This window comes from Ambystoma mexicanum, chromosome 5q (genome assembly GCF_040938575.1).
Source record: "Ambystoma mexicanum isolate Mex_15411 chromosome 5q, UKY_AmexF1_1, whole genome shotgun sequence".
NCBI classification, from domain to species: domain Eukaryota; kingdom Metazoa; phylum Chordata; class Amphibia; order Caudata; family Ambystomatidae; genus Ambystoma; species Ambystoma mexicanum.
The window spans coordinates 506,422,897-506,450,210 of NC_090933.1; positions in this window are offsets into that span (position 1 = coordinate 506,422,897).

Here is a 27,314-nt window from a genome sequence, read left to right on the forward strand (position 1 = left end):
GCCTGAATGATGGTGTAGATTTCGTTCACACGACGAACATCTGTGTCGTAGATGCCTGTAAGGGGTAGGAGTATCTGGGTGTCATCAGCATAGTTAGTGTAGGTGACACCCAGACAATCCAGCACATCGAATAACGGCTTTGTAAAGATGTTATACAAAGTGGGCAAGATGTAAGAGCCTTGGTGCACACCGCAGGTGATGGGTATGGGGTCAGCTGCTGCGGTGGGCGAGAAGACTTGCATGTTCCTATTGTTTAGGAACGATTGAATGCATGTGATGGCGGACTTAGTGAAGTGGGTAGCTGTTGCCAGGTGATCACATAGTATCTTATGATCAACCAGGTCAAACGCTGCTGACAGATCCAGAAGGAGCAGGATAGAGAGTCTGCCTTTATATTTAAGGTCATTAATCTGGCTTTTTAAGTCAACAAGGGCGGTTTCTGTCCCGTGTTGTGGTCTAAAGCCGGATTGCCAAGATCCTAGGAGTTTGTTGGCCTCAAGGTAGTCCTGGATTTGCAGATATGCAACCCTATCCAAAATCTTTAAGAGAAATGGGACCGTGGTAATCTGTCTATAGTTTGTGAGGACGATGGGGTCTAATGCTTGTTTTTTGAGTAGTGGAAGTACAGAGGATTCCTTCAGATTGCTAGGTACTATGCCACTAGAAAATGATGCGTTTATAAGTTTGGTAATGAATGGCGCCATGTCTCTGGCCGCATCCTTAATAATCTGATCTGGGCAACTGTCGCCCTGGCTATTAGATGGTTTCAGTGAGGCTATGATTTTTTGTACTTCAGGTACTGAGACATTCGAGAATTTGAAGCAGAGAGGCTGCGAGGGAGGTGGTAAGTGGTGGTTTTGTTCTTCAGTGGGAGGCAAGGTGGAAGTTTGCTAAGTAAGTAGTCTATGTTTGTCCGCTATTTTGGTTTGTAGACTAGCAATTTTTTTCGAGAGGGCATTTTGGATGTTCGTACACCAGAGTTTATTTCTCAGGCAAGTGTCCGTCGGTGAGTTGGGTTTCTCCATTTCTCGCAAAATGGTGAAGAGTTCTTTAGTTATAGAGCCTGCTTGATTTACTCTATTGTTATAGGTGTCACGTTTGGTGCGGATAATCTCTTTTTTGTATTTGGTGGTGATGGAGACTAAGTTAGTTTTGTTCTCTTGTGAAGGTGTAAGTTTCCAGAGAGTTTCAAGTTTCCTTTTTTCCGAGCAGAGCACTTTCAGCTCAGGGGTAAACCATGAGTTCAGATGGGCTCTTGGTTTCCCTTTGCACAATTTGAGAGGTGCTACTGAGTCAATTGCTTTAAGCATGGAGGAGTTATACGTTTCTACAAGGACGTTGAGGTCGTTTGTGTTTGATAGAGCGCTAAGGGGCAGGATGAGAAGGGGCATGATTGCCTCAGCTGTAATATTACAATTGTTTCTGGTAGGGCACGAAGGTGCAATGGGACATGTTTCGTTATGTATTATGTCCCTAATGAGCTTAAACGTAATAAGGTAGTGGTCAGTCCAGGTTTGCGGTATGATGTCATTTACTGAAATGTTACAGTTTAGGTCTGCTACCCAGTCGAGGGTCCTTCCTTTCTCATGTGTAGGTTGGTTAATTTTTTGAGTAAATCCATGTTCAACCAAGGTGTTAGCTAGAGAGGTTGCAGGGAGATCATTGGGTCATTATAGCCTAGGTTGAAATTTCCTAAGAGAAGGGTTTGAGAGGTGGTTTTAATGTTGTCAGAGAGTAGGGTCATTATGTCCTCTTCAAAAGTGCCTAAAGGCACAGGAGGTCTGTAAATCAGTTGCATAGAGGTGGTACTTTTGTGAGAGGTTTGGAGTTTAGCTGAGAGGATTTCACATGAGTAGAGTGGTGGTGAGGGGACTAATCTCATGTCGAGTGGATTTCTGAAAATGAGGGCGATGCCTCCTCCTCTGGTTGTGGGGCTGTCAACTCTGATAATGGAGTAGTTGTCTGGGATGGCTAATAGTAGTGACGGGCCTGCTGTATCGTGCAGCCAGGATTCTGTTGCTGCTAGGAGATCCAAATTATTGGATAATATGATGTCAGCTACGTCAGTAGCGTGAGCAACTAGAGACCTTACGTTAATTAATTCTCCTTTAAGAGGTTGTGTGGGGATGATTGATACAGGGTTGTCAACTTTGGCTTGTTTCGGATATTCGTGTTTGCTGAGGTGGGCAGGGTTGGTGTTCGGGAGACCCTTGGTCTTGTAGTTTGTTGTGTTGTTGGGGTGGTGTCAGGTATGGATTCTGTTAGAGGCAGGCTGAGAGTCTGAGAGTAGCCTTGTGCGAAGTCTAAAATTTCTGAGCTTATAATGATAATGATGTGTTATTTATATAGCGCCTTAATCCAAAGCGCTTTACAGAGTACATATTTACATACAATATCACCCAACGAAATTGGTACTCATTTATCGACCTCGGAAGGATGAAAAGCTGAGTTGGCCTTGCCGGAATTCGAACCTGCGACCTGCAGATCACGCTCAGATCGCATCAGTGAGCGCTTAACCTGCTAAGCTATCTTACCGGTCTAGCCTGGCCATGGCTGGGGCAAGTGGAGAACAGGTCTGATGGGCGGCTTATGGTGCTCCTAATAATGATGTGATTAGGTATCATCACCCTATTGTGCCTCAGAGTGTCTATGTGTAGTTTGGGTAGGAATGTGGTGGGTTTGATTGTGGCATCTAAGGTGAAGGTGTTCAATGCTGGTAGGAATGGGGTAGCCTTAATACTGTGGTCGTTGTTTTCATTTTTTTTTTAAGTTTTTATTTTTGTTCAAAGAGCGTTACATCGAGACTGAACTGGCCGGCAGTCGGCACAACACATCAATTGATACAGCATTAGGAAGTGTACGCATTTCAATTTACAGATATCATATTATTCACATGTGCTTAGGAGGGCAATGGCATATTGTCTTCTTCTTCCGGGAGCATGTTACATAAATACAGTCTGAACAGTGCCCATATGTCCTTAGGTCGACACCTCGAAGGTAATGTTATAATAAACTGTTATCATTGACAGGTCTCTCAAAAAGTCTAATCTCCTGGGGGGTTCTGTGGATTTACAGCATTTCAGTATATTACCCTTTGCAACAATACATGCCACGTTAAACAGACGTCTAGTGGTTGCCCCCACCTTTCCAATATCACCAAATAGGTATTTCCGTGGGGAAGGTGTGGCTGGAATTGCAGTGATGTCTTCTAGGATTTCTGCCACCTCCCCCCAGAATTTAGTTACGGGTGGGCAGGCCCAGTACATATGGTACGAGTCTGCACTTGGAGCATCACATTTGGGTCATTTTCCCGTATGATTGTCTACAAACTTAGCCAACTTGGCGGGGGTGTAGTGGAGTTGATTTAGCATTTGAAACTGGATTAGGCGCAACCCTAAGTTCACAGAGACATGTTTGGTCAGTTGGCAGTACCTCAGCCAAGTGGTCTCATACAGTTCCACTCCCAAGTCCCGCTCCCAAGTTTCTTTAATGTTGTTACATGTTTTGGAGTAAGTTTGGAATAGGTTGTATAATGAGGACAAAGATTTCCTGTGTCCACCTGTTTCCGTCATGACCGCAATGCACTCGTGTGTGGGTGGTTCTGCTGGGAATGAGGGCCATTTGGCAGTAAAGGCGGCTTTCATTCTATGAAATTGGAATTGTTTGAGGTATCCTCCACCCACTGCCCCAATAAAGTCTTCCAGTTCACAAAACTTGCCTTCCGGGAACATGTCCCGCATTCTAAATTGGTTCTTTGCATCCCACGCCCCCTGTAGTGCCTTATCAAATGTGGGTGCTATACCAGGGAAGTTCCATAGTGGTATTTCTGGGTCATATGGGGTCGTAAGATTGATTCTCCTATATATCTTAAACCATGCTCGTGTGGTAGTGCTCACGGGGTCATATTCACATGTGTCTTTTCATTTGGGGTCGAACATAATTGCTCGTACGTCTGAGGGGGATGCTGCATATCTTTCCAGGGGGATATGCGCTGCTGTATCTTCCAGGTCAAACCAGTGTCTCGCAAACTGTGCCTGCGATGTTAAATAATAGAGTTCGAAGTCTGGTGCCGCGATCCCACCCTTTTCGAAAGGTTCTGTTATTTTGGACCATTTCAACTTGGCCGTCTCCCCACCCCCATGCAAATGTAGTGGTTAACGTGTTCAGTTTTGTAAAGAATGTTCTGCCTGGCCAAATCGGTATGTTACAGAAAAGGTATAATAGTTTGGGAGCAGCACCATTTTAAGAAGTGATATTCGACCATAAAGAGACAAGGGGAGTTTGGTCCAGAGTTGTAATTTGACGGAGAGGGATTGTAATAGTTCACCATGATTATCTGCATACAGTGTGCTTTTATCTCTTGATATCATGATCCCCAGATAATGGATATGTATAGGGGACCATTTAAATCCTTATGTATTTGACATGTCTCTAATGTTGGGAGTAAGCGGAAATAGTTCCGACTTAGAACTATTGATTTTATACCCCGAGTGCTCAGAGAATCTCTTGATCTCAGCCATAATGGGTGCCAAATTTTCCTCGGGGTCTCGGCCGTATAGTAAAGTGTCATCTGCATTTAGGGAGATTATTTGGGTGCCCAGGTCATTCTGAGGCCCCTGTGTGCATGGTTTTGTCACACATATTCAGCCACAGGCTCTATTGTGAGCGAAATAGAATAGGGGAGAAGGGGCAGCCCTGCCTGGTACCTCTACCCAGGTGGAACAGTGATGACATAGTTTGGTTGGATAGTACTCTTGCACCCGGGCACGTGTAGAGTAGCCGGACACAGTTTACAAAATATCGACCCAGCCCGGATCTCTCGAGAACCAGGAATAGATAGGACCAGGAGACCGAGTTGAAAAGCCTTTTCAGCATCTAGGGACTCTACAACTGCGTTCGCCTTCGGATTTATTTGTGCCATCACTCCGAAGAGTCTTCTCAGATTCAGGGCCATGGACCTAGTCGGTATGAAGCCGGCTTGGTCGGGATGAACCAAAATGAGCATATAGGGTAATAGTCTGGTCGCCAGAATTTTCGCGAAGATCTTCGCATCTGTGTTGATAAGTGAAAGGGGTCTGTATGATCCCATGTTTTGTGTGGGCCACCGGGGCTTAAGGAGGACAGTTATTACTGCCTACCGCATAGTGTCCGGCAGTATATCCAGCATCTGAGCCAGGAACTTCCCTGCCTGATTGCTTTCCCCATATCTTCGAGCTCGGGCTGGGGCGGCCATATATTGGATCTCCCTCTCAGCAAGTTTATTGAATTCAGCCAATGTCGTGTGTATGTCTGAGAGGGCCTTTTTGCTATGTGTGGTGGTGTATTCAAACTCAAGTAGTTCAAGTTTGGCTTCTATAGTGCCCAATTCTCTCCTGACAGATTTCAGTAGTCCAGTAGTCTTGGCCATGATTGCGCCTCGCAGCCATACTATAAATATTTCCCATATTCTGGCTTAGCGGTCTACAGATCCCTCGTTCAATTGAAAGAATTCCTCTATTTCGATGTGTAGTGATTCACAGACGTGTGGGTCTCTGAGCATAGTGGGGGGCATTCTCCAACATCTGGTCCACGATGTAGCGTCGCAAATATTTAGAGTGATTGATATTGGGGAGTGATCCGAGAGTGTACGAGGGTACATCTCGCAGATCAGGACTGTGTTTGTAAGTGTGAGGTAATAAGCCAGTAATCAATTCGGGATTCGGAGTCATGTACTGATGAATAGAAAGTGAAACGCTTTTCCTGGGGATGTAGTTCTCGCCATATATCAACCATGGACATTTGTTGCATTATCTGCCGTATAGCTAATGCAGTCTTTGTTGGGGGTCTAAGGGAGGTTGCAGATCGGTCAAGGGCTGTGTCAAGGATCGTATTGAAATCTCCCCCCAAATCACTGCCGCGTCTTCAGCATTAGTTAGCATGTTATGTATGGTGTTGTAAAACTCGGGATCTTCAATGTTGGGGCCATATGCATTGACTATAACCACCTCCCGTCCCGCCACCTCTCCCCAGACCAAAACATATCTCCCTTGCACATCACTTTTGGTATCATGGAGATGGAAACCCAGTTCCGGATGTATCAGAGTGAGAACCTCCCTGGATTGGGATGAATATTCAGTGTAATGTCTTAACGAACACCACCTCGGGAGGAAATTAGTACAAACATGTCCAAGTGCATGCGTCTCTTGCAGTAGAATGATCTGGGGGTTATGTCTGGTATTGTATGCTGCAGTTTTCCTGGCCTTTATCGGGTTATTAAGGCCACGGATATTCCACAAAAAGAGTTTGATGGTTATACCCCTATAACCCTGCGCCATAGTCTTCCTTTGGTACAATTCTGTGTGTTGGTCTGTGAGTGCCGCTGGTCTTTGTGACTGTGCTCGATGAAACTGGACTCTCTGATTTTAAACAATTGCCATTTATGGCAAAACATTGTGCCCCCTCTCAACCCCCCCGCACCATCAAGCCCAACTCGATGATGTGTCCCCTCCCCCATAACCTGTGGAACTTTCCTGAGGGTCGCTTGTTGCAGTCACATGGCCTCCATCAGTAGAGGCCCCTGATCCCAGCTGTCACAGTTATTATCAGTTGGAGCCGTTGATCTCTACTGGGGGGGGGGCTTCACAGCCCATGAAAGGATATCTCTGTAGACCCGGTTCAATCAACTGGGCCTGGTCTGTCATCGCCTGGCCACGGTGGCATGTTTTGATCCTGTGCCTGATCTCTGGGGGGCATAGGGATGGACGAATCTATATATGCTATGGCTTCAGTGGGGTTCTCGAAGAAATTCAATCTGCCTCCATCCATGTTGGATTCGCAACTTCGCCGGGAAGATGACAGCATAGGGGATATGGCGAAGTCTCAGTAGTCTTTTGGCCTGTTCATAGGATCTCCTTTGTGTCTGGACACTGGTTGAAAAATCCGGATAGATGTGCACTCTGTTTTCCTCATATTGTAGGGTACCTTTTTTCACTAGACAGCCTCAGGATCGTGTCTCAGTCCTTGTAGTTAAGTAACAATGATCGTACGAGGTGGTGCCCCAGGTTTGGGTGATGGTGCTAGGTTGCGGTGCGCCCTTTCAACGAGAAAGTGGTCTGAAAAGGATTCTGTGCATAAAAGTGTTTTCAGCAGGCTTTCTGTGTCGCTCCATCGGGCCCTTGCAGAAGGATTCTGAGATGCCGACAGTACAGATATTGTTCCTCCTAGATCTCGATTCAAGGTCATCGCATTTTGCTTGAGTTTTGCGTAGTTCTCCCTTCAATTTTGCTATTTCCCGGCTATGATGGGTTATTGCATCTTCATTTGTGCTGATCCAGTTTTCAGCCTCTGTGATGTGAGAGCTTTCCTTGTCTACTCTAGCCTTGAGAGAGCTAATTGTCGCAACAATATCGTCCAGCTTGACATTCACTGCTAAGAAGCCATTCTGAACCATAGTCATTAGGCGATCCTCTCTGGCATCGGGCAGTATCTCGGCAGGGCTGTCGTTCCCCCATTGATGTGGTGGCAGGCGTCCCATGGGGCTGGGAGCTGGCAAAGGAGTCCATTCGGCCAGTCTTCTTCGCACCTGTACTTTTCTTCTTGTGGCGGGCCATGTGTCGCTGGTGTAAATCGAGGATAGGTAACGTTTTCCCGCAACTTGGATTGGGATAGTCGCTTATATTGACCTAATATAGTCTATGTAGATCCGTTTCCTTGCCCGTGTGTCCCGACCCGTTGGGTACCAGCGCGGTTGGTCCTCTTGCCAGTCGGCGACGTTATTACCAAGATGTTTGGGTATCACGTAGCTGGGCCGTGTCTGCAGAGTTCCTCCTAATAATATGTATCAGCTCTCTGTTGTGGGTTGAAGAGGATGTTGTTTTCTTTTGGAGACAGGCCTTTGTTCAGCAGTGGTCTATTTGTCAGGGTAATTTGTCGTGCGTTCCCTTAGCCTGCCACAACAGACAATGTAGATGCAGGATCTTTGAACACCTTACCCATTGGGGTGTCCTGTGTTGTCTTAGCTTTCCCACTGCGAGCGCGGAGGTCCCCAGCCCCAGCACCTATCACTGGGTTATCAGGCGATGTGTGATCCTTTGAGACCAAGCTTGTTTATTTTGGGCTAGGGGCGTTGAAAGTGTGGCCGTTAGAGGCGTTGTGGACGAGGATTGCTCCAACTATCAGCGTGATCCACCTATTTGTTGGCTTGGAGTGGAGCTAAGTATGGGCACATGCGTATGAGGTTATAGGCCCCTCGCAGTGGTAAGTGTTGCTGGGCTGTCACCACCAGTCTCTCACACCCGACATGTAGGACTTCAAGATGATTACAGTTTACGGGCCCTCTCACGGATAGATTGTGGTCTCCCACGTATTATATAGCGTGGGAGTCCTAGCCAATGTTTATAACGCCTTCCCCCTCGCAGTGCTGGGCACGTACCTCCGTGGTGCAGGCGGCCCATGTCCCGCTTCTCGGTTCAGCTGCAGTTTGGCGTCCACCTCACCTGGCTCTCCTCCTCCCCGCCTGAGGAGCCGTGCACTGATTGTCCCTATTACGGGTCTCCGCAGCACTCCCACGGGGGCTCAACCGGCGTCGGACCGCCAGCCGGAGCCAGCAGGGGTCCTCCAAGGCAAGGCCTGCTGATTTTGGGCTGTGGGGGTTGAAAGTGTAGCAGGTAGAGGTGTTATGGAGCAGGATTGTGCCAGCCGTCCTCGTGGTCCACCTGTTTGTTGGCTTGGAGTGGAGATAAATATGGGCTCATGCATATGAGGTTATAGGGCCCTCGTAGTAGCAGGTGTTGCTGGGCCGTTACTGCCAGTCTCCCATATCCGACATGTAGGACTCCAAGTTAAACACAGTTTTTAGGCCCTCTCACAGGTGGATTGTGTCCTCCCACAGGAGCGCAGGAGTCCTAGCCAATGTTTATAATGTCTTCTTCCTCGTGGTGCTGGGCACGTACCTCCGTAGTGCAGGTGGGCCATGTCCCGGTTCTCGGTGTAGCTGCAGCTTGCTGTGTACCTCGCCCGGCCCGCCTCCATCCTGCCTGAGGGGGCCGTGCACCGATTGTCTCTTCTGCGGGTCCCTGCAGTACTACCCCACGGGCCCAGCCAGCGTCAGACCGTCAGCCGGAGCCAGCAGGGGCCCCCGCACGGGTGACGGTTCGCCTACCCGGCGACGAGTCAGGGAGCAGGCAGATATCATGGGCAATCCCCCACTTGGCCCAGGATTCCACTGCCAGCACACGCGGGCCTCCTCCGTTAGTCACTGCGAGCCAGCACTTCAGAGTCGTCACATAGGAGTTAGCGTTCCTCCCCCGTGCGGCCCAATGATGTTCCAGCAGCCGCAGCGTGTCATGAGTTCTTTTCGGACCTACGCAGCGGCCCCCTGTCAGCGGGTCCTCCACCATTTCTCAATGTGTTGAAAACTCCCCAGCGCCGCCGCGGCACTCGGTCAGATTTGCACAGAATGTGCTGTGTATGATGAGGCAGCAGGCGAGAAGGGTATGTCCTGCAACTATGGCTCCAAAGAGGTTTAATTTAAGAATAGGATATACGTGGGATCGGAGCTCTCCGATCAGGCGGCCATCTTGATTGCGCGCAACAGCGCCCCCCTGTGGTCGTTGTTTTCATTGGTGAACATGTTGGTGCTCAACTGAAGTTCGATCAGTATGAACCAGTGAACAATTAATATAAGAGCAGATGATAATAGTGATGTGGTGAATGTGATATGCATAGTGTGCGAAGATGAGCACAGAGGTGTTCTTTGCAGGCACTGCAAACAGGTGAGGCTCAACTAGGGTAGTGAACAGGTTAGAGTGAGGAGCATGGGCTAGGGTGAACAAGCTGGAATCGCTAGTACAGATTAGATTAGATTTCTCACACTATCCACCACTTTTCCAATGTTGTTATTCTAGTCCTAGAATATGTTTGGACGGCTTTATAGTGGGATAGAAATAGAATTGTATCAACCTTTACAAACTGGATAAAAAATATGGTATATACAAAATCTTTACAATTAGCAAATTACTAGACAGCTTTTGAAAGTCTCTTCATGTTGAAATGACTCTCATTTTGCTATGTTTCAGACAGTGGTGCATTGCAGACTGGGCGAGGTGCACAATGCACTAAGAGGCCACGGGATAGATTCTGAGGTGCGTGCAAATGTAAGATAGTGTTCATCCATGGAGGAGGAACACTTTACTTACAAACACCATATTCTGATGAAGAAAGAATGTGGTGCATGGGGGGGATTCTACATCCAGCAAGCACTGGCTTAGCACAACAAAAAAGGAGTAAAAATGTGGTGCCGTTAAACTCCACTTCACACTTTTTCCCTTTGTAAACAATGCATTTCTTAGACTGCAGCACCACTTTTCTAGTTTGATGTAAGTTTATGAAAACTTTCTTGAACTAGAAAAGTGGCAGTCTATTAAGAAATGCTTTTAATGTCACTGGAGCACGTTTCCCCCACAACGTGTGATTTTAAGAGCTTTTGCTGCCGCACAACATCGCCCCTGCAATATTTCCTCCCACCTCAGAATGATGGTGCTGGCTGGAAACTGGAGGGGAGAATGCTTAATTTCCACACACTTTTTATCACAAGCTCAGAATCAGGCCCCAAATGTGGTGCAGTTTAGCGTTTTGAAAATACCAAGTGTCCGATTATAAACCAGGTGCTGTGAGCGCAGTAAACAGCAGGCTTCACTGCACCTTTTTCTGACGCCCAGGCACCACTCTTACTCCAAAGTCGTCCTGGGCATCAGCACAGTGCCTGCAATCCACCTGTTTTTATACATAATTGGCGGATTGCAAGTCTCGGCAGCAGTTCTGTTAACTAGTGGGTTAATTGCAATTTAAGGAAAGTGCTGGTGCGGACAGGGCATTTGTGATTAAGCAGTTTGACAAATATATAGCATCTTCAAAACGATAACCTGTGTTAAAACACAAATGAAGAAGCACAAAATGTACAGGGTTTTTGTGTGCAAATCTGTCAAAAATAGAAAGAAATGTCAAAGAAAACGAATTACTGCAATTTTAAGCAGCATTTTTCATTTTGGAAATGTCCCTTTTTTCAATGAACGTGTAAAATGCACATTTCGCACTATATTGATATACCTGTATCTACCAGTAAATACTAGTGCTATCTGTGGCTTTCCTCCACAACAGCGACCCGAATATCACAAAATAGGTCATGTAGATGGGCGCCACTTTTTGGCTTTCACTAAAGTAGAGGAGTGGCACGAGCATCGGCAAGGTCATTTGCAGAATACGAAAGTGCTGGTTGCTAGGTTGGCTCACCGCCCATCCTAGCAACCGGCACACATATTCTGAAAGTTTTGCATGAATTCCGACTTCGGGACAGTATGCCAACTTCAGAATATGTGTCAAGCACCGAAAATGTCTAACACTCAACACCCAGTTCCCCATTTCTTCATTAGTTCTGCCGGTGCCCTACCCACGCTGAACTGAATCCTCATCAACTCATATCAACTTCAGGTTCCTTGATTTGTACCTATTGTTGGGGGGCTTGGATCACCAGGCCCCCACCCTCTCAGCATACATGCAGGGGGCGGACCAGAGGGGGCACCCTCCAGTATCCGGATCACCGGATTGGCGAACCACAGGGGACACCCTGCGGCCTCCTGAGCTCCGAGGCACCGGAGCCACACAACCATCAGCCCCGGCCCTGGGGGCACCCAGGCCGGGGTCACGCAATAGCCGTGATCACACAGCAGCACCATTCAATGTAGGCGGTGTTGCCCAGCAGGGGCGCCATCTTCATGCCAGGCCACGTGGCAGGGCCACGGCAGGCTGCGCCGCACCAGCATGGTGCACAGAGACACAGGAGTCAGTTGGTGATCGATTTGGTCACATGGTTACCCCATGTGACCATGACACACAACCTGGGACGTACCATGTCCCCCAGAAGGGGTGACATGCAACACCTATGAGCAAATTCGGTGTGCGCCTTACTATAGTTTTTTAACTTAAAGCTTCAACTGCATCTTAAGAAGGGGACTTTGGAGTTGTGTGGTGTGTGCAGCCTACAGAGAGCCAGTAAAACCACAAAATGATATCGAACATGGCTCTTGGGGTACTTACAAATAGTAGCCCACCCACACATGAAAGGGTGCCTGTCAGGTCGCCCACATCGTTGTGTGGGCGGACCCCGTTTGGGTCCTCAGGACATTGACGTCCCGGACGTGACGTCAGGGGAAGGGGGGAGGGACAAGGGGTTTCCGGCAGGTCCGCCGGCAGTTCGAGATAAAGAAGGTTGCGTGCAGCAGAGGCTCCCGTGTGTTATTCCGGCGTGCGCCGGATCCACTGCGTGGGCCCGCTTCCCCAAGAAGCGGGGACCCAACACTGGCGACGAGCGGGCGCGGACCCCGCAGGCACCGTGCCGAGGTCTGCAGCCGAGCAGTTTAGCGCGTCGGCGCGCCTCGGGCACAGGTGCCCACCAGACAAGGCCCCGCCTCCCGCGTGACAGAGGCCTCACCTCAGCCCCTCACCCTCCGCTGCAACAGGTGCACCGGGGGAGCGCGGCCCCGGCTCCCGTGTGACATTTAACGGGTAAGCCAAGACACAGGCGCTCAAGCGCCACCGAGCACGCATCGCGGGCCCCGGCTCCCGTGTGACACTTAAAGAATAAGCCAAGACACGGGCGCTCTAACGCCACAGTGCACTCGTCACGGGTGGCCCCGCCCCTGACAATTACGTGCCCATAACTATGAGCGCAGTGTAAGCGCGGCCCCGGCCCCGTGTGACACGGCAGACACCCACGCTGAGACGCCCACAGGACACGCGTGCTTTGAACCAGGGGAGACACCCCACAGCACACAGCACCAGCACAGGCCAAATACCACACCAAGTGGAAACACCGACGTCGGTACCCACAGCAGACCACAGTGCACATAAGTCAGCACCATCACACCCTTACGGCGCCATAGTCATGTCGGATACCGCAACCACCCCGGCGTCCTCCTCAGGGGGAGCAGGACAAGCTTCAGGAAGCGCTGACACTGCACAGGACAACAACCCGCAGGTACATCGGGAAGGTGCCGCCCAAGTCATGCATATGCCCAACCCATTTGAGATCAGAGACACTTCCAACCTAGGGCCCAGATGGAACATATGGTTACGAGACTTCAAATTCTACACAGGGGCCATAGGTTTGACAGACGACACGAGGCTGAAAAACACTCTGTTCATGGCAGTGGGACCAGCGGTAAGAGACATTGCGGGGGAGTTGCTGGATGTGGACACCGTCACGTATAGCCAACTACACGCCAAACTGTCTGAATACTTTTCACCACACACAAACGTGGATTATGAGCACCACATGTTCCACACAACAAGACAGGAAAAAGGGGAGTCCATAGACAATTTTGTGATGCGCCTACGCATCAAACTAAAACATTGCGAATTCCACAGATACTCCAACGAAGAGGCGCTCAGGTCCCAAGTGATAGCCGGATGCCTCTCACAGCCTTTCCGCAAGCAACTGCTACAAAAACAACGCTCACTAGAAGAAATCCTGGCGCTGGCCCGCATGGAAGCAGCGGTAGACTCACAACTGGACAACCTCGGCAAGGTGTCCATTCATCAACCCAGTGACAACGCAGAGACAATCAACAAGATATACACTCACTCAAGTCAGACCACCAAACACCTCGATGCCACGTGCTTCAAGTGCGGCTACGAATATCCACACTCTGGCACGTGCCCGGCCATAGGGCAGAAGTGTGCCGCGTGCGGGGGTATGGACCATTACAGGGCCATGTGCAAGAACGCCCCTACCCACTCAACGCCCAAACACCGATACCAGGAAAGGCACAGGCACACACCACAGAGCCCGCCCAGGCCGCCAGCGGACAGTGAACGGCGACGCAACAGGAAAGACGACGAAGACCGCAGAAGTCGCTACACACGCGAAGACAAAAGGTCATCCGAGGACACAAGAAGATCACACAGGCGGCGTTTCGTAAGGTACGTGGAGACTCGATCCCCCACCAGCACTGAAACCCTCTCGTCAGAGGAAGATCAGAGAAGAAAAGGATACGTGTGGGCCCTACAGGACAACACGACGGCCACCCAACACAGCCCCATCCTGACACTCCATGTGAACCACACTCCACTAAAATTCCTCGTGGATACCGGAGCGACGGTTAACATCATCAGCGAAAGCGCATATCAGTCCTTGACCGCCCCACCAAAGATCCGAAAAGCCACAGTAGACATATATCCCTATGGGTCCACGACACCCCTGCCATGCAAAGGCGTGATCACGGCCACATGCACACACAAAGGACACGCGGCAAAGATCCAGCTATATGTTCTAGACACCGAAGCCAACAGTGGCTGCATACTGGGTTTCCGGACAGCAGTTGACATGGGACTGGTACACATTCTATACCAGTTGATGGCCCACAAGTACTTCGCCAAGACGGACTCAATTGAACAATCATTCCCCAGACTCTTCACAGGTTTGGGCAAACTCCGCAACCGGAAAGTGCACCTCCACATCAACCCTCAGGTCAAACCGGTAGCCCAACACTACCGGGGCATCCCGTTCAACATCCAAAGACAAGTAGAAGAGGAACTGGACAAGCTCATCAAGATGAACGTCATAGAACCCGTTTCAGGACCGACACCATGGGTGTCACCCATCGTCCCCGTCCCCAAAAAATCACCGGAAAGATCCATACGGCTATGCGTCGACATGCGCAGAGCCAACACAGCCATCGAAAGGGAGCGACATCAAGCACCGAGAATCACAGACATGATTCACTTACTCCACGGGGCGAGGATATTCTCCAAATTAGACCTCACAAAAGGCTACCACCAGATCGAAATAGCACCGGAATCCCGCTACATCACCACGTTTGTCACGCATCTCGGCCTATTTCAATACAAATGGCTCAGCTTTGGCATATCCTCGGCCGCTGAGATCTTTCAGGAAGAGATCCACAAGGTGATCAGGCACGTTCCCAACTGCCTAAACTATTCGGACGACGTCCTAGTATATGGAAAATCACAGGAAGAACACGACCTGGCTCTGCACAGAGTATGCCAGGCGCTAGATGATGCAGGGCTCACCCTAAACAAAGCTAAGTGCGAATTCTCCAAAGGGTCGCTGAGGTTCTTCGGGCACATCTTCTCAGATAAAGGCATGAGGCCTGACCCGGAGAAAGTGGAGGCCCTCAACTCGGCCACACCCCCCCCGTCAACACCACCGATCTCAGATCGTTCCTGGGATTGGCCAGCTATTGCTCCAAATACCTGAAGGACTATGCCACCGTCAGCAATCCCCTCCGACTTCTCACCAGGAAGGACACGCCGTTTACATGGTCAAAGGAATGTCAAGCAGCATTCGAAGCGATACGGAGGGCCATCGCACAGGCGGAGGACATGGCATATTTTGACGCCAACCGTGACACCGAGCTGATAGTGGACGCCAGCCCTGTGGGACTGGGCGCCATATTGACGCAAAAAGACCACAGGGAGCCACAGTCCACTCACGTGGTAGCATATGCCAGCAGGAGCCTGACGAACACAGAACAGGCGTACTCTCAGGCGGAAAAAGAGAGCCTCGCGGTTGTCTGGGCCTGCGAATACTTCCACCTATTCCTCTTCGGCAAGGAGTTCACTATCATCACGGACCACCAGGCTCTACTCACCATTTATGGCAGCCCAAAGGCCAGGATGCCACCAAGAATTGCCAGATGGGGACTCCGGCTGCAGGACTACAAGTTCACCATACAACACCGGCCAGGAAAAGAGGAAAACCCCGCGGACTATCTCTCCCGACATCCCATGCCCACAACGATGTCCCAACCGTCCATAGCGGACGCGTACATCAACTACATCATCCACCACCTACAACCGCTGCCGGTAGGTTGGTTGGAGCTGGCCGTGCAATCCGAAGCAGACCCGGCTCTGCGAATCGCCCGGCACTGCCTTCAAGTGGACAAGATGGCCCTCATGAGACAGCAGGCCAGGGATGAAGCGGAAACCACGAAAGAAGACATCAAGTGGCTAGATCAAGTCCGCAACGAATTGACCGTGGTGGAGGATAACATCATACTAAAAGGCTGCAAGGTCATTGTCCCGAGAACTCTCCGGGAGAGGATAATACACCTAGCCCATGAAGGACACAGGGGCATAGTTGCCAAAAAGCGCCTCCTGCGCCAGAAAGTCTGGTTCCCCCAAATCGATCGCCTGGTGGAAAACATAGTGGGTAATTGCCACGTCTGCGCACAAGTGGCACCACCGCCACACCCGAACCCCCTACAACCCTCACCGCTACCCAACAAAGTGTGGGAAGAGCTGGCAATAGACCTATTCGGACCACTGAACAACGGGACACACGTGGTGGTACTCATGGACGAGCACTCAAGATACCCGGATGCTCAGATAGTAGAGAGCAGTGCCACGACGTGCGTCATTCCAGCTATAGACAGGATGCTCTCTGCCTATGGCATCCCCAAGATCATAAAGTCCGACAACGGCCCCACGTTCATCAGTCAAGACTTTCAACAATTCGCAAAATACATGGGGTTTCAACATCGACGCATAACCCCCCGGTGGCCACAAGCCAACGGCATGGTCGAGAGGTTCATGGCCAACATAAAGAGGACTCTACAAATAGCCCACATACAGAACAAGCCATTCGAACAGGCCCTCAATCAACTCCTACGAGAATACAGACACACTCCCCACAGCACAACGGGTGTATGCCCGGCAGACCTAATGTTCCGAAGACCGATCGCCACGCGACTACCAGAGGACCCGAGACCACAAAGCCCAACACCGCTGGAACAAGAAGCGCAAATAAATGACACCGCAAACAAAGCGAAAACCAAGGAGATCACGGACAGGAAAAGGAGGGCTCGGGAGAACACAATGCAACCAGGAGACGAAGTGTGGCTAAGACAACCCAAGAACAGGAAGGAGGAAGCCACCTTCGCACCCACACCGCTGGTCGTGACACACAAGAAAGGCTCCATGGTCACTGCAAAAAGAAGTGATCACCCAACAATAACCCGGAACAGCTCGCACATCAAATGAGTCAGATTGACGCCAGCAGGCCCCTGGACATGGGACCGAGACAGCGAAGAGGACAGACCACGCGAAGAAGCGTATCAGGGAGACGGAGAAGAGTCCGAAGGCGAAGTGCCCCGCTCCCCACCCGCCAGGGAGGAACCGACCCCGTGCAAGACACTCCGACCGCAGAGGAGTCGCATGAAACCAATGCGACTCATCGAGGAGATGGGGTAAGAGAGGGGCCCTTTAACTAACGTGTTAAAAAGGGGGGAGATGTCAGGTCGCCCACATCGTTGTGTGGGCGGACCCCGTTTGGGTCCTCAGGACATTGACGTCCCAGACGTGACGTCAGGGGAAGGGGGGAGGGACAAGGGGTTTCCGGCAGGTCCGCCGGCAGTTCAAAATGAAGAAGGTTGCGTGCAGCAGAGGCTCCCGTGTGTTATTCCGGCGTGCGCCGGATCCACTGCGTGGGCCCGCTTCCCCAAGAAGCGGGGACCCAACAGTGCCCAGGATCACATGAATGTCAAACCTATGGAACACGGTGGTCTTTGGGGTTCAGGGACCTCAGAAGCTTGGTCCACAAGGCCACAGAGCATACTGTCAGTCGCGTTGAGGCACGCCGCTTAATGCAGCTCCCTAAACCCTGCCTTTCATTTCAGCATTGCAGTACGCTCCTGTGCCTAAAAGCCCGCAGTAGAAGCCACATGGGACATTTTAGGCTGCTTGTTACATTCCAGAAGAGAAATACACAATTCTTTATTTGCTTAAGTATAGGCATGTGTGTACCCATACACTTATGCAATTTGAAAGTGTTCTGATGCAGCTGAGTAGAGCAGGTTATCCTAAGGTATGTTTGTTTGCACCACTCTTCACATTCCACCTGGACTTGGACTATTTACTCACTCCCCCATGAGTCTCCTTTCTCGGACCACTCCAACAACCCACGAATCAACCTACTTTCCGATGCTGGCCAAACTGGTTTGGCCAGCTATTGCTGCCTCTAGCATTTTGCACCCCAGTATTGGCTTACACCGCCTCAACCCACAGGGCTTGAGGCAACACAAGCTCAAAGTGTAACCGCGCAGTATATTTATGCGTGGCTGTGCTTACATGATGACTCATAAGGACACGCTTGAGTTGAATTTGCTTCGTTATTATTAACAATTGGCACTTTTCGCTGAAAAAAAAGAAATTAGGTGCCAAGCTAGAACAAAATAATGGCAGTTTTATTATCATAACTCCTCAGCATGCACAGTCTAGCAAGCTGCCTAAAAGTGCTGCATAGATGTCTTGAACCCTTCAGTCAGCCACAGTATAAGCTTGATTAGCGTTTTTCATAGTTTCACCACTAGAGGGCCATAAGAACCAGCGTTCAACGTTTCAGAGAAATGCAATACAACATACGCATGGTGACTCTGAGGGCCCGATTCTCATCTAGGGGCAGTGTACGTCTTCGAGACCCCAGGTACCACACTTATTCTGACTTTACTGGCAGTGTAGTTCTCGGCAGCATTTTCTTTAAATAGCAGGAGCATAGCAATGTGTAGAACGTGCTGAAGAAAGCACGCAACAAGCACCCACGCTGATGTGAGAATGAGCTCTCTCCAGTCACTCCTCTGGCATGCACGTGCTAAACCCACACCACAATTTCAATTGTCTTCACATGTATACATATGAATGCAGGTGCTAACAGCGAAGTGGTTTACATTAGTAATTGCAGGGCCTTTCTTAACAGCAAAGGCTAGGGCACCATTTAACCTGTGTCCTGGTCTGTCCAGTAATGGCTCTGCAGGTCAGCCAGGTCGAGTCAACATAGGCCAACATTGGGGAAGGCTACAGGCAGATCGGCTCAATGCTGTTGTGACACTGGCAGCACTTCCAGAGTGAACATGGCAGTGATGGGATAGCGGGAAGTGGAAAACCCAAGTTTAAACGGTTATGCTGTAATGCTTAATTCCACTGTTTTTTTTTGGTTTGGTCCAACACGTGAAATACACCTACATGTTGTTGCCCGGGATCGGCCCTGAATAAGGACACGCAGTGGAAGGAACGGGTCAACCTTTCTTTATTCACACTAAACAGTAACTGGCGTGAAGCGTGCCTTTCCCCCAACTTCCCCCAAACGCGTGTCACCAGTCCAGCTCCTTAGTGGGCGGGGCCACCTCTTAAAGGTGTTGTGGCCGGTAACACCACCCCCGGACAAATGTCCAAACATCAGGTTAACATTCTTCAACAAGTCTGGCTGGCCTCTTAATTACCCGCTGTGGTCTCTCGTGTCGGGCCTCTGCTTCCCCTTCACTTGGGGCGTCTTTGCTGTGTTCTGATCTGCCGCTAGCTCCCCAAGGTGGGACCCACACATCGTCGTGTGATTCTCGTGGGACTGGGTCACAGGCCCTCGGTGGAGACTCACTTTCTTCTTTTTTGAGGTAGTGTTTGAATTGTTGACAGTTCCTCATGATGGCCTTTTCGTGATCTTGGGCTGTCACCATTGTCCTTTTTACAACTGTGACTCACATGGGGCTCGGAGCAAAATGTGGGTCTGTCTTTCTGATCATGGGCTGTTGCACCAGAACTTCATCCCCAATCTGAAAGTCCTTCGGCATTGCCTTGCGCCTTGCGTCGGTGTCCTGCTTTGCTTTTTCTTTCGTTTCGGCATCACGTTGTGTTACTTCAGCGTCCGTGTCCTCTGTGGCCGATGGATTTCGTAAGATGCGGGTATGCACGTCTTACCGGACCATGAGTTCCGGTGGGGTTTTGTTCGTGGCATTGTGGGGTGTATTTCAGTAGTCTCTGAGTAGCCGGCATAGTGCTTGGTGTGGGTTAACTGCCGCAATGCGGGCTCTCTGGATTGTCTTCTTTATTGATGCCATGAATCGTTCCGCCATTCCATTTGCCTGTGGGTGTCGAGGTGTGATTTTCATGTGCTTGAACCCTAGATGTCTTGCCAGCGCTGCAAACTCATATCCGCAGAAAGGTGGACCGTTGTCAGACTTGATGACCCTGGGAATGCCTCATTCCCTGAGCACTTTGTCTAGTACTGCGGCTTCTTGGGCAGAAGCTGTGGTAGTCAATTTCTTGACGATGGGGAAACGTGAGTATTCGTCAATCAGGAGGAGGAGATAGTCACCTGATTCCATAGGTCCATAAAAGTCCACAGCTACTCTTTCCCAGGGGAGGTCTGGTATTTGCATGTGTTGTAGAGGAGCGGGAGGTTCAGCTGGTGACGTGTACTGGCAGGCATGACAGTTCTTTATCCATTCGTCTACTGCCGCGTCCAGGAATGGAAACAGATGTGGCATCGCAGTTGTTTTTTTGTGTTTTCTGCCCCCCCCCAGTGTCCTTCTGGTGCGGTGCGGACAACATCTGCTCTCAGGGCGGCTGGGATGATGATGCGGCAGCCTCTGAGTAGTATGTTGTGGTCTTTGATGGCCAGGTCATTGTGTACTCTGCTAGTCTTTCGATTTCTTCTTTGCACACCCCCGGGTGAGCTAGTATTGCTCGTCGGTGGTCTTTCCACTTGTTGGTTGATGTGAGGCTGATGGTGAGCAAAGTCGTGGGATCTGCTGCTGAGGACGCGGTGATCATCTCCATCGATAGTGCGGGTGGTAGTGAGTTCACTATTACATAGTTGACGTAAGCGACGTCGCCTCTTTGGGTCAGTGGGGCCCCTACCGGGTGTCGTGACAGGTAGTCGGCGGGATTTAGGTCGCCTCCGGGTTGGTGTATGATGTCATAATCATATTCTTGAAGGCGAATGCCCCAGCGCTCTATCCTCAGCAGTATTTTGGTACGCGGATTGCTGAATTGTGAGAGCAGTGCCTGGTGGTCCGTAATCAAAGTGAACTTTTTTCCTATTAGGAAGTTATGAAAGTGCTCACAGGCCCAGACTGCGGCCAGGCTTTTCTTCTTGGCCTGCGAGTAAGCCGCTTCTGGGGTGGACAATGCCCTGCTTGCGTATGCAACAACGTGTCTGGGGTTGACGTCTGCGCCACTCGTCTGTGCTAGAATCGCTCCCATGCCAACTGGACCGGCGTCCACTATTACTTCCATGTGCCAGGTCGGGTTGAAGTAGGCTAGATGGTGGACTTCCATGAGAGCTTGTTTGATTGCATCAAATGTGCGTAAGTCAAACGTCGCTTCTTTCTGTAGGAGTTTCCGGAGTGGTTCTGTGAGCGAGGCATAATGTGGTCTGTACCTGGCGCAGTATCCTGCCATTCCTAGGAAAGAGCGGATGTCCGCCGCCTGTTGCGGTTCTTTCAGCTTTGTAATAGTGTCTACCTTCTCCGGGTCAGGCATCATCCCTTCACTCGAGAAGATGTGGCCGAAAAATTTGAGCTTTGACTTGCTGAACCAGCATTTTTCAATGTTCAGCATGAGGCCAGTGGCTTGTATCGCTTCGCACGTGGCAAGGAGGGTGGCGTCATGTGCTTCCTTCAACGAACCAAAGATGAGAATATCGTTGCTGTAATTTGAGGCTTTCCAGATTGGTCTGATGATCTGTCGTACTGCCTCCTGAAAAATTTCGGCAGCGGATGAAATGCCAAAGTTTAGTCTCCGGTATTGACCAATCCGTCATGTGTTGCAAAGATTGTTTATTCCTATGGAGTCGGGGGGCAACCCAGTTGGTGGTATCCCTGGATTAGATCAAGGTTTGAGAACATTGCGAACGTTGTTCAGTTGTACTATCATGTCCTCGATGCATGGGCCTGGTTGTCTTTCGCATTGGATGGCGGTGTTAGCCATTCTCATGTCGACGCATAGGTGTAGTGTGCCCCCGTCCTGGGGTACGATGACTAGGGGGGTGACCCATGGTGTTGATCCTGTTGCAGGCTTGATAATGCCATCGGAGAGTAGTTGTTCAAGTTCTCTGCAGACTGCCTCCTGGAGGTGGAATCCAACCCTCCTTGGGTGTTGTGATACGGGTCTCACAGTGGGGTCTATGTGTAATTTGATTGGGGGTCCTTTGAGTTTCCCCAGGCCAGTACACAGTTTGGGGAATTTTTGCACAATAACTGCTTTGGTGATGAGGGTTTGGGATTGTCCATGGGAGATCGTCCCAATCTGCTCCTTTGAATCCTGTCGGATCGTGGTTGAGGTGATAGTGTCTCCTGCTCTTATGTGGATATTGGTCAAGCCCAGGCGTGAGGCGGTGTAGTAGCTGAGGAGTCACCTCCCTTTGGTGAGGGATCGTTTCACGTGGATGGTGCTTCTACTTGTCATCCATTCGAGAGGAAGCAGCGCGTAAAGTGTCTGATGGACTGTAGGGGTGTGGCAGACCACCACTGGAAAATTCTGGATTGTGATGGTTCGAGTGCCGGTGGATTTGTAATTCTCGAGTATTCCTGCTCGCCCATGACGTTCACGGTGGTGCCCCTGAGTCCACCATGAAGTGAAATAAGGTGTTTCCCATTTTTATTGGTATTTTCAGGGCTACTCTGGCTTCTTCGCTGTCGAGGACGAGGTTGATGTATTCGTCTTGGTTATGTGGGTCATAGCACGTTGTGGTTGCAGTTGTTGTGGGGTCATGGTAGTATGTGTCTTCTCCGTATCCCTCTGGTGGGTTGTCATATTCATCCGTGAGGTATTGTGGTTGTTCCCTGTAGTCCTCTGTCTGTGGGTATTCATAATTCTGGTATTCGTCAACAGCTCTCACGTATCGCCGTTGGTTCGGTTGATAGTACCTTTGTGGTCCATACTGGGGTAATGGCGGGCGGAAAGGCATCCTGACGGGTGCTTGGGGTCGTAATGTGGGGAAAGGTTTTCCTACTCGACACACTGATTGGAAATGTCCTTCCCTTCCGCATTTCGTGCATCTTTGTGAGAGTGTGGGAATGCCATGCCGCACTGGTAGCATTGTCTCTGTTGACGTGGTATTTGTGGGGCTTGTGGCCTGTATGGGTATGGTTCTTTGTCGCTCTGGCGGAGTGGCTGGATTGCTGCAATAAGGTCAGTGGTGTCTTGTTTTGGATTGCTGGTACCAGTCATAGATGCAGCTTGGGCGTCAACTCTCTCAAAAATGCGGGCAAGTTCGCTGACTTAGGGGATGGTGAGGGTTTTTTTTAACAGCTGCTTCTTGAGTGCAGATGATAGGCAGCCTTCGATGACTCTTAGGTGTATTGCTTCATCTAATGAGAACACGTCGAATTGACAGTGGCCGCCTTTCACTCTTAAGCGGGTTATGTATTCGTCCACTGTCTCTTGTGGTTTCTGAGAGCATTGGTTGAAAAGATACCTTTCGTAGTCGTGATTGAGTTCCATTATGAGTAGTTTTCCAGGGCTTTAATTAGGGCTGCAAAGTCATTTTGTTCTGCTGCTGGAATGATTTTCACAATAGTCTTTATCCCCCCCCCACCAGGTTGAGGACGATGTCTCTGATGTGTGGAGAATCGCCATCTCCTGAACCCCTTACAAAATGTTGGAAGTCTTCCATCCACTCTGTCCACCTCAGACCTTTCGTGGCTTGTGGCGTAGTGTCGAATGGTGGTGGCATCCTCAACTGGATAGATTTGGCCGCACGGGCTGACTTGGGGGATGAAGGGCTGCTCATCTTGTGGAGATGATGTGCCTTTTGCAGTACTGGCAGCTGGCAGTAGGATGCGGGTGCTGAAAGTTTGCAGGCGAGGAGATGCTAACAAATATTTCTTTTCCACTTCTTCTCCTTTGTTTGTGTGGAAACAAATGGTAGCGTGGCTAGGTGGGTGTTCTGGTGCACACTGTGTGCCTGTTGAGTGAGAACACATGGACCGATGTGTCCATGCCACGTGGTTCACCATACTGGGCCTATGCTTCAGGGCCGTATGTTCTTTTAGGGATGCAGGTGTTTCCTGGTGGTTGGGTTGGGGTGCGGCGTGTGCAGGGGAAAAGAGGCTGCTCACCGTTGTTTGCACCCGTGTCCCTTCCTGTCAGTTGGAGGCTTTGGGCCTCGTGTATAGTGGAGGGGCTGACCGCTCTTCTTGTTGGTGGCACGTGTATGCAGCACGGCCATGTGGGTGGCATAGAGTGTTGGGCTCCGGCGCAGGAAGGAGCGGAGCGCCGTTGTGCTAGAGGACCCCGGCTGGGACTGGAGGAGGAGGCGTGGCGGACTGCCACGGGGCTGTAATGTAATACGCTGCGAGATCGCCGGCTGTAGCAGGAGGAGGAGGAGGCCTGGTGGATTGCCAGGGGCCTGGATGCGCGGCGGACTGCCGGCAAGGAGGACTCCAGCGTGTGAGGGAAAGATCCTCGTCGCCAATGTTGCCCGGGATCGGGCCTGAATAAGGACATTCAGCCGGAAGGAACAGGTCAACCTTTCTTTATTCATACCAAACAGTAACTGGCGCGAAGCGCGCCTTTCCCCCAACTCCCCCAACCGTGTGTCACCAGTCCAGCCCCTTAGTGGGTGGGGCCACCTCTTAAAGGTGCTGTGGCCGGTAACACATGCTTTATAATGTTTTATGCAGCGTTCTCACCATTAAATGGCAGGTACTTTGGGGGAAAAGCAGAGGTTAGGTGTACATAAAGCAGCACCTATTTCCACCATGTTGTGCCCTGGTTTAGTGCTATTAGTTATCCACAACACTACATTTTGGATACTACTATACTCTTACCTTGTGTCACTCCTCCACAATATTGAAACTGTAAGAAAGCGGACCGCCTCCAAAGGAGGTGCTGTATATCTGAGATCATTTTCAAGTTTCTCTATTGTGGAGGAGTGACACCAGAATAAGTATGCTAAATTACGGGTTCCAAAATTGCAAGTTGGCAGGTTGGTTTCCAGCCAGTCCCAGCAACGGGCGCACAGGTTTTGAAAGTGGCTCTTTCTGTGCTCCCTCGGAACAATGTGACAGCTGGAGAATTGGTGTTAATTACCGAAAGTGTTGCTAAGTTTTAAAATGACTTTTTCGATAATTAACACCTCATTCAGAAATAAATCCACAGGGCTTGATTTTAATGTTGGCGCAGTGAGCGTGCTAAAGAGCACACATCACTGCACCAAATCTGGACGCCTAGGCGCCACCACTATTCTCAAATGGTCCTGGGATCCTCGTAGTGCACGACAGCGCACCGTCTTCATTGCGCCTGTTTCTGGTGACAACGGGTGCAATGGACATTTTCGGCAGCACTTTCCTTAAAAAACGACATAATCGTTATTTTACGAAAGTGCTGCCTAGAGAACACCTTAAATCACAACATATTCGTTATTCACATGCTTTAAAACAATGTGCCAACTGTATGCCAATATTCACAATCACCCACATATTACATTACAAATAGCCTCCCCACCAACTCCCCCAACCATTAATATTTGCCCACCCACATGCACTGCGACCGGCTTCCTGTGGTACTCCTCCACAATACCGGCACCAAAATGGTACCATATATGTGTGCCACTTTAACGCACATTAAAAAGAGGAGGATTGCCAGAGGAATAACCATGTTATATTCCGAAAGTGGTTCATTCATACCGACCTCAGAAGAATGTGCCACCTTCAGAATAGGTCTTAAGTACCGAAAAGGTTGTTAACGCTTTTTCTGACCTTTTCGGTACTGAACACCCACATGACAATGGGGCCCTCAGTGTGCTGGTGAATGACAGGGCAGCACAAGTTTGGTGTTACAACTCCATTAGCATATACGAGAACATTAAAAAAGTGGCCAGCTATGAGAAATATACGGCATGAACACGAACGCCCATCCAGTTTATTGTGTTTTTTCACACAAATGTATAAATGTCCATTGGAATAAAAATTCCATGAGGGAAGATCACTACAGTTAACACATTTTGTGGAAACCACTGACTTCGATATTTTCTCTTTCGCACTTTCATTGTCTGTTTGGAAAGATCTGGCTTGAACACTTTCGATTTATTATAAGCCCTTCAGGGCGTCGTGAATAGAGATTGCAGCCTTGTGTTTTATAGATTAACACATAGTTCACTTGAGCATTAAAAGTTGGAATTAGTTGCTTTGCTGTTGGCGCAGCAAGACATGCCATTTACAAGTAGCCCCGGACACATTTCTCTTAAATGGATTTGCGGTAGCAGACACATCTTTTATTTATCGCTACCACGAGAACACAGAAGGGTTTTGGTCAGGGTTGGACTGGGACAAGAAATAGGCCCCGACATCCAAAAAAAGTAGCCCAACCCTCGCCTCAAAAAAGTGGCCCTCAAACCATCATCCGTAAATCGCGTCAATCTCTGCGTCACAGGCTAGCATCACGTTACAGTTTTTAAAAATGTGTTGGTTGCTGAGCCAATTAGGCTCTGCAAAAAAGTAGAGCTTAATAATGGGAGCGGGTGGGGCAACGGAAGTCTCCCATTATTGAGCAGCCACATATAGGTAATGTTATACGATCTACCTGGGTGAAGCAGGCGCATAGAGCAGCGGCTAATGTGACGTGAAAGGTCCAGGAAGTTTAGGAGGGTTCACACACAGCCAGCCTTAAGCGATCACCCCAGGAGGAGCAGACAACAGCAGCCAAGGTGAGGCAAAATCGGAAGGATTGAAGCCATTGGCAAGTGAACAGCATTACTTGGGTCAAACAAAGACCAATAGTTACAAGAAACCTAACAGATGAAAAGTAGAAGTGGAAAGGGCTTGCCCATCTTGCAGCGCTGACCAGCTTTACCATTGAAGATGCCACCCAAGACAACTCGCCCTTCCTCATCACAAAAAGCACTTCGCTAACAAGGCCTCACCTGGCTCACCCACACCAAGCCAACAGTTACTGACTTCCAGGAGCTAGTCCACCATGAGGCATGACCACATACATTAGGCTATGTCTTACTGGAAAAAGGGAACTCTGCAACAACATGCAATAGGATGTAAGATATGTGTGTCTGTATCTGCTATTCTGTACTGCGTACTACTCCCTATTGCAATCGGTCGTGTGAAGATCTGAACTGATCTATAAATGAAACTTCATCACAATATACCTGATCATGATCGCTATCGCTATCCCACAATTTTTAATGTCATGACTCAAAGGGCTAGCTCGTGCTGCACAGTGATCCCCTATGCCGCAATGAGCTGACACACAGTATGAACACGACACGAGCACGGACCTACAATTGGTGATTTGAAGCAGTATACACATTTGCCGAATAAGGACAGAGTTGCAACTCCACATGCATCCCACCAGACAGCAAGTATCACACAACTTGCAAAACTCAAACTGTGCAATGTAGTCGCAGCTCAGCTAGTTCTGTCTCCACATCCAGAGCACCATGGCACTCAATTTCTAAAATGCGTATCCGCTCCTCTAGTGTGCTGAGGTCATCCCTGAGTTGTCTCCTGTGGGATGTATTGACCCACTTTTGC